Here is a 7,546-nt window from a genome sequence, read left to right on the forward strand (position 1 = left end):
GGCCGAGACGGGTGGATCACGAGGTCATGAGATCGAGACCATCCTGGCTAACACAGTGAAACCCCGTCTCTACTAAAAAATACAAAAAACTAGCCGGGCGAGGTCGCGGGCGCCTGTAGTCCCAGCTACTCGGGAGGCTGAGGCAGGAGAATGGCGTAAACCTGGGAGGCGGAGCTTGCAGTGAGCCGAGATTCCGCCACTACACTCCAGCCTGGGTGACAGAGCGAGACTCCGTCTCAAAAAAAAAAATAAATAAAAAATAAAAAAATAAAAAACACAAGACAGACAATAACAAGGTTGGTGAGAATGTGGAAAAGCTGGAACCCTCATCTAGTGCTTGTGGAAATGTAAAACGGAACAGCCTATTTGAAAAGCAGTTCCTTTAAGATAATCATAAATTTATCATATGACTCTGCAATTCTATTCCCAGGTATCCAAGAGAAATGAAAACACATCACACAAAAATTTGTATGCAAGTGTCCATAGCAGTATTATTCATATTAGCCAAAATATGGATGGATGCAATCCAAATGTCCATCAATGGGTGAATGGATAGGTAAAAGGGGTATATCCATACAATGAAATACTGCTTAGCAATAAAGAGTAACAAATTACTGATACCCGCTACAACACTGACGAACTTCAAAAACATTATGTTAAGTGAAAGAGTCCAGATGCAAAAGACCACATATTACTTATTTCATTTACACAAAATGTCCAGAAAATGCAAATTTGTAGAGACAGAAAGTAGATTAGAGATTGCCTGGGGTTGGAGGTAAAATTGACTGTAAATGGGCATGAGGGAGAGATTGGAAATCTCTCTTTTGGGGAGATGTAAGTGTTCTAAACTGATTCATAATGATAATTGCACAACTCTGTAAGTTTACTACAAGTCATTAAATTGTACAGCTAAAATTAGTGAATTTTATGATATGTAAATTATACCTCAATGAAGCTGTTAACAAAATAAGGAGTAGTCAGTAAAGGCCTCTCTAAAGAGGTGACAGTTGAGCTATGAATCAAATGATTAAAAATTTCTGACATGTTATCACCACCTTTGTAATAGGATAAGGCTTGAAAGCACAGGGAATACCAACAGTAAAGGGCCTGAGGCAGGAATGAGCGGGGGTGTTAGAAAAACAGAAAGAAGGAATGTATGGTGGTGACAAACTGAGGGAGAAAAGAATGGCAGAAGATAACCTCAGACTGGGCATGGTGTCTCATGCCTGTAATTCCAGTACTTTGAGAGGCTGAGGCAGGAGGATCACTGGAGGCCATGAGTTCAAGATCAGCCTAGGTAACATAGCAATACTCCATCTCTCTGTGGCACAGCTCTGTAGTCCTAGCCATTAAGGAGTCTGAGGCAGGAAGATCATGGGAGCCCAGGAGGTGGAGGTTATAGTGAACTATGATTGTGCCCCAGAACTCCAGCCTGGGTGGCAGAGTGAGACCTTGCCTCTGGGGAAAAAAAAAAAAAAAAACCTCAGTGAAGAAATTAGGAATGACAGAATTTAGTGAACAATTGAATGTAAAGGAACTTAGACCTGTGGAAGGTCTAAGTTTCCATCTTCAGTGGTAGAACTGTGGTAATTTACTGAGGAAGTGAATAATGGAGAAGAGCAGGTTTCAGGGAGAATATTATAGATAAAGTTTAGACACATTAATTTTGAAATACCTGTATGTGCTGGTTCATTTTACACTTCAACTTGGCTGGGATATGGTACCCAGACATTTGGTCAAATGCTAGTCTAGATGTTGCTGTGAAGACATGTTTTAGATGAAACTAACATTTGAATTAGTATACTTTAAGTAAAGCAGATTACCTTATATAACACGGGCAGGCTTCATCTAATCGGTTGAAGGCCTTACGAGAAAGAGACTGGAGTTTCCCAAGAAAGAGGGAATTCTGCTTCCAGGATGCCTTCATACTCAAGCTGCAACATGAACGCTTTCCTGAGTCTTCAGTCTGCTGGCCTACCCTGCAGATTTTGTACTTGCCAGATACCACAGTCATGTGAGCCACTATCTTGAAATAAATGCCAGTTTATCTATTTATCTACCTATCTCTTTATACGTATATATAAAATCTCCAGTTGGTTCTGTTTCTCTGGAGAACCCTTGGTAATACAATGTGCAGTGTGGAAGTGGAGATACCAAGAAGTAAGTCAGAAATAAGAATTTGGAGCACAGGAAGATGGCTCTCCTGAATATTGGTATAAAATGTAACTTAAACAATGAAGATTATGTAATATAGACTCATGATTCTTAATCTTGTGCAGTGGTTTACATACATAAAAGAAATATACAAAATTTTAGCAAGTTACATATCTCTGAAATTCATCAGTATAGATTTAATTTATCTTAATATTAAAAAGCAGACCAATGACTGAATCTTGGAGGAAAACTCATATTTACAAAGGAAAGGGGAGAGCTAAAAGAACTGGAGAGTTGGCGATACCAAGGAGTAAAACCTGACCTACAAAAGATTAGTCAACCATCAAATATTATTGAGTACAAGTTAGAAAAAAAGTCTAAAACTGTCTTGGTGAGGATGTCATCTCAGTAGCCTTAACAAAGCAGTTTGGTAAAATGGTAGGTGGATGCCAGATTGCGGTGGGTTGAAGACTGGAAGGAAAGGAAAGGTATTCATCCAGGTTTCTCTTTCTGGAAGTACATGTTGAGGGGAAGGAGTAAAAAAGAGCAGTCTCTTGAGAGTAGTCATGTAGATCTTTGGATCATGCAGAGTGTGAGTGTATATGTCCATTTAAAGATGACAGACTGTGTGTTTATATATATTTTATTTTAAGGTTAAGTCATCATGGGGAGTTGGCATTTGGAGGTGCAGATGAAGAGTTTAAAGAACAGAGAGACATCTCTAAAAAAATCAGGCAAGCAATAAAGCTGGTAACTGATGCCGATGAATTATAAATGTATGTAAAGAAGAGGGAAATGATGTAAATCAGAGGAGATTCTAGATTCTTTGTGAAGTAAAAGGTAAGATTATCTGCTAAGAATGAAGCATTATCATGGAGTTTGGCTGTTAAGGAGATAGTGGAAATTATGCAAAAACAGTCCTGGGTGGATGAGGAAATTATTAGGTCTAAGGTTACCCATAGGCTTTGAGGTTACAGAGCACAATTTTGCAAAGGACATGAAATTTGCTTGCTTCCCTTTTATTCTTCAGAAAGGGTAGGGTAAATATTGATGAGAAAATATGGATAAAGTGATATTGGTGTGTTGGAAACTTGATCCCCAGTGGGGCAGTATTGGAAAGTGGGATCTTCAAAAAGTGTTTAAATTATGAGGGTTCCACCCTCATGAGTGGATTAACGCCATTATCTTGGGACTGAGTTTCTTATAAAATGAAGAGTTCTGCCCCTTCTTGTTCTCTCCCCTGCCCCCCACCCCCACCCACTCTTTGACCTTCTGCCATAAGGTGAGGCAACAAGAAGTCCCTTGCCAGATACTAGTCCCTTGATTTTGAAATTCCCTGCTTCCAAGACCATGAGTCAATAAATTTCTGTTCATTATAAACTTCCCAGTCTTAGGTATTTTGCTATAGCAGCACAAAATGAACTAAAACAGATGCTTTTCATATTCTCTGTTCTATTCCTAATGACTTTGTGATCATGCCTGAATAACTGAATTGTGAACTCTTACTAAGATGTAATAGTTCAACAAAAACAGGGTGATAGAATCAACAATTACTGCATAACAAACTATCTTCAAAGCTCAAGGTCACATAACAATAAGCGTTTATTTCATACAGGCTTATTGGAGAAGTCAGCTGGTCTAGGCTGGCCTCAGCTGGACAGATCTTCTTCAATCTGTAGGCAGCCGAGGCAGCCAGACAATTTTTCTCTTCGTCTCTCATCCTCCTCTTCAGACCGGTGTGTGATATGGGGTTTGTTTGTTTTTCTTGTGACAATAGCAGAGGTACAAGAAGGCAAGTGCAAATAGGCAAAGCCTTTTAAGGCCTAGGCTGGGAATAAGCACACCATCACTTCTACCCCATTCCATTGGCCAAGCAAGTTGAGTGGCCAAATCTAAGTCAAGGGACTTTGTTTTTCAGTTATCTACTGCTGTATAACAAACCATCTCAAATGTAGTGGCTTAAAACATTACGCTTAAATGTAGTAACTTGAAGCAACCATGATTTATTTGCTTATGATTTTACAATTTTGACAGAGAATGACAGAGATAGCTTATCTCTGCACTATGTGGTGTCTGCTAGAGTTGTAAGGTATGAGATGGCTTTTTCACTCACAGGTTTGACGTCTTAGAATAGTTGGAATAGTTGAGAGTTGGCAAGGAATAACTCTCCATGTCTTTCCATGTGGTTAGCTTGAGCCTCTGCACACCATCACAGTCTCTAGGCATTTGAACTTCTTACATGGGAGCTGGCTTCTCCTTAAAGGTAAAAATGTTTTCTTAATGCCTGGGCTGAGAAACCACAAAATGCTATTTTTGCTGCATTCCATTGCTCAAAGTAGTTACAAACCCAAACCAAATTCAAGGTGAAGGGAGATAGACTCTACTTCTAGCTGGGGACGTGCCAAGGTCACATTGCAGAAGGGACTGAGGGATACTGTTTCAGTCATTTTCAGGAATCCAATCTACCACAAGTGAAGACAAACACTCCACCCACAAAAAGGTTGTGGATATAGAGAAGGAGCAATGATTTAATCAACTGTGCTGTATAATACAAATGTGTATATTAAAATGATTTTAAATGATTCTAGGGTCAGTCCCTTGCCCTGGTATCACAGTCTGGGGGATTGTCATTTAACATAATAAACAAAACCACACTGCCGAAGTGCCCACTAAAAGTACTTCAGTTTTCTTTATTTTTGATAAACACCAGAGGCTGTCATAATTAGCATAATGGAATATTGGATACTGAGTTTCTTTGATGAAATTTGTCCTTGTTAATTAGTTAATTAATATATTAGAAACAAAGATCCCATGGGGTGAAGGGAACAAATATTAGAAATATAGTCTCCCTGGGTAAATTAGTTGTTCCCAAAATGAATTAAATATTTAAGAGATACTGTTCAAAGGGAATAAAAATTAAATGAGCTCTGTAGCCTTTAACTTGAGGAATGGTACCCTAGGCTGGAGCTGTCAGTATTCCTGTGCCCTGCTGTGTCCAGAGGTTTTCTTCTTAGAGATGTTTGGCTGAATCCTGATTCTGAAATATTGTTGCATTTGCCTCAAGCAAAGTTTTTATGAAAGGTAGTTTTGGAGTTAGTAAAACAACAATGACAACAACAAAAACAAATGACAAAACCATGGGAACTTCTTTGAGCTTAGAGAACAGGTTTTATGACTGTTTTTTGCTTGCTTTCTAATAAGTGACTATATATGTACAAAATTTGGTTGAAGATCTGCTATCATTATAACTTGTTGGTATCTTGTAGCTAACTATCCTTTACTTTATACTATAAAGTAAGCTGCCGACGGACATCTACCAAAAGCAACAAAAGTTGTCTATCACAAAATTGGCTTAAGCCAGTTCACAAAAATTCTTTATGGCAAAAGTCAACATTTTTTAAACACTCTCTGCAGATACTCAATAATACCCTCAATTGATCAGAAACAGAGATAAAATAATTGAATTAAGGTGCTAAATCTATTCAGAAAAAGAAAAAGCAAAAAAAGATATTAGTACTCTTTCAAAATAATACTAGAGCATTGTCTAACAAGCCTACTGAAGGGGCAAGTAATCCTCTGAGTTAATGCAACTTTTGGAGGTCACTATTTACTATTGATTAGAAAATAGATTACAAGGTTAAATGTCATTATGTAGAAGATTAAGTTTTGAATGATTTTTACCCAGTAAAGATGCAACTAGTTTCTGTCTTTTAGAAAAAAAAAAAATCCCAAAGGCCATAATTTTCACTGCCCCATAGGACATTAGCTAGTTTTTTACTCAAACTTGCAGTCTCATGTGAGCATTATTTTTCCCCCACTGACTATACATTTACCAGCCTTTTCTATTGTTATTGCAATCAGTTTATCATACTCCTCCTTTCCTCATTAGTGACTTAAATAAATATTTGATGATTAGTTACTATATATATATTTGAAGATTATGCTTTGATAGCTTTTAAGGTACTCCAGTGGCTTACCAAGCGCTACAAAGTGAGAAGGTGTTCACTTTAATATCATCTGGTGCGTTCCTGAATGGGATCTCCCTAACCTTTCTCAGGAGATACTCTGTGAGTGGACAATGTCCAGATACACGCAAGACCCATTTAGGAATACAGACCTCAAAAGAGAGTTATCTGTGCTCAGCTTAATTCCACTCACCTCTGTGACATGTCCCAAGTGGGACACATGTGCTTTCAGGTTTGTGGCAATCTTTATAGCTAGGAAAACAACTCCAAATTACTCAGTTCAATTACCTCTCTTGGTGAAGAGTTGGGAAGCATATGATAAAAGCTATATCCAGGCAAACCGCAGGTGTCATAGGGAGGGGAAGCATATTTTAAAGTCAAAATCCCTATCTACATCCTACCCAACTCACCCACAACAATATGCTTATTCTTGTAATGCTGTTCTAAAGCGTTCAGGCTTCTGGGTCTATTATCACTCATCCTTTATCAAGTCCAGGTAGTTGAACGCCTGAGGACACCAGGTGCTGTTTCTCAGTTGATAAAAGCTACTAGACCGTCCATGATTGTTGATTTTATCAGGGTAAAATCAAGTGGGGGAAAATACTGGAGGGGACATTGTCGTCAGAAATCAGTCCTCCTCCTCCCCTCAATCAGAGCTTTAATCAGACAGGAAAATTTTACTATTTCCCACTTTTGAGTTTCCTTAAATGGAGTTCAATGCTTATCACCTGATGGGAGTTTCTTACCAGTATGTGCCAGGGGCTTCCCGAGGAACGATGATCAATGATCCTAACAGCTAAGTGGAAAGAAGGATGTAAAGAGATGATGTTCTTTACCTGAGATCGACATGCAGGACAAAGTGGAGATAGAAAGTAGATAACTCACTGCGCCGCAACGGATTTTTTGGTAATTGGCATTGCTTGGTTCTAAAAGGGCTAAGGAAACCAGTAACAATCAACTGTATACACAATTCCAAACACGTTAAAGATGGTGGAGTAGGATTACAAGGGAAAAGGCACTTCAAGTGATGCTATCTTGGATTGGAAAAACAATGCTCCAGGTGAGGCTCGAACTCACAACCTCGGCATCACTCGCACACATACTGCCTTATAAGTACCGCGCGCTAACCGATTGCGCCACTGGAGCACACAGCACCTACTTCCGGTCACTGGTTACACGGCCTACACAGGAACATCCGGCGTGTTTGCTTTGGTCGTCACAGCACAAGTTCCTCGGCCGCGCGCCCTGAGTCCCGGGGCTGCTTCTCCCTCAGACGCGTGCGAAGGCGGACTGGGTTCAGCTGCGGACTCCACGGGAGCCACCGGTCCTGAAAGCGCAGAGCATGCTTTGTTTGCGGAAACGAAAGCGAATACTTCTTTTCAAGGGAACCTGGGAAAGGGCAGACGCTCCCACTGCCTCAGGCGTTC

General features: G+C 39.6%; 1 non-coding gene across 1 annotated transcript; it reads right to left on the reverse strand.

The window, feature by feature from the left end:
• Positions 1–7,171: 7,171 nt before the first annotated feature.
• On the reverse strand, positions 7,172–7,265 carry TRNAI-UAU. Its single transcript has 2 exons — positions 7,228–7,265; positions 7,172–7,207 (listed from the first exon to the last, which is right to left on the reverse strand). It is a non-coding gene; the product is annotated as a tRNA-Ile (tRNA).
• Positions 7,266–7,546: the final 281 nt, after the last annotated feature.

The sequence above is a fragment of the Colobus angolensis genome, unplaced genomic scaffold, assembly GCF_000951035.1.
Source record: "Colobus angolensis palliatus isolate OR3802 unplaced genomic scaffold, Cang.pa_1.0 Scaffold237, whole genome shotgun sequence".
Classification (NCBI taxonomy): Eukaryota; Metazoa; Chordata; class Mammalia; order Primates; family Cercopithecidae; genus Colobus; species Colobus angolensis.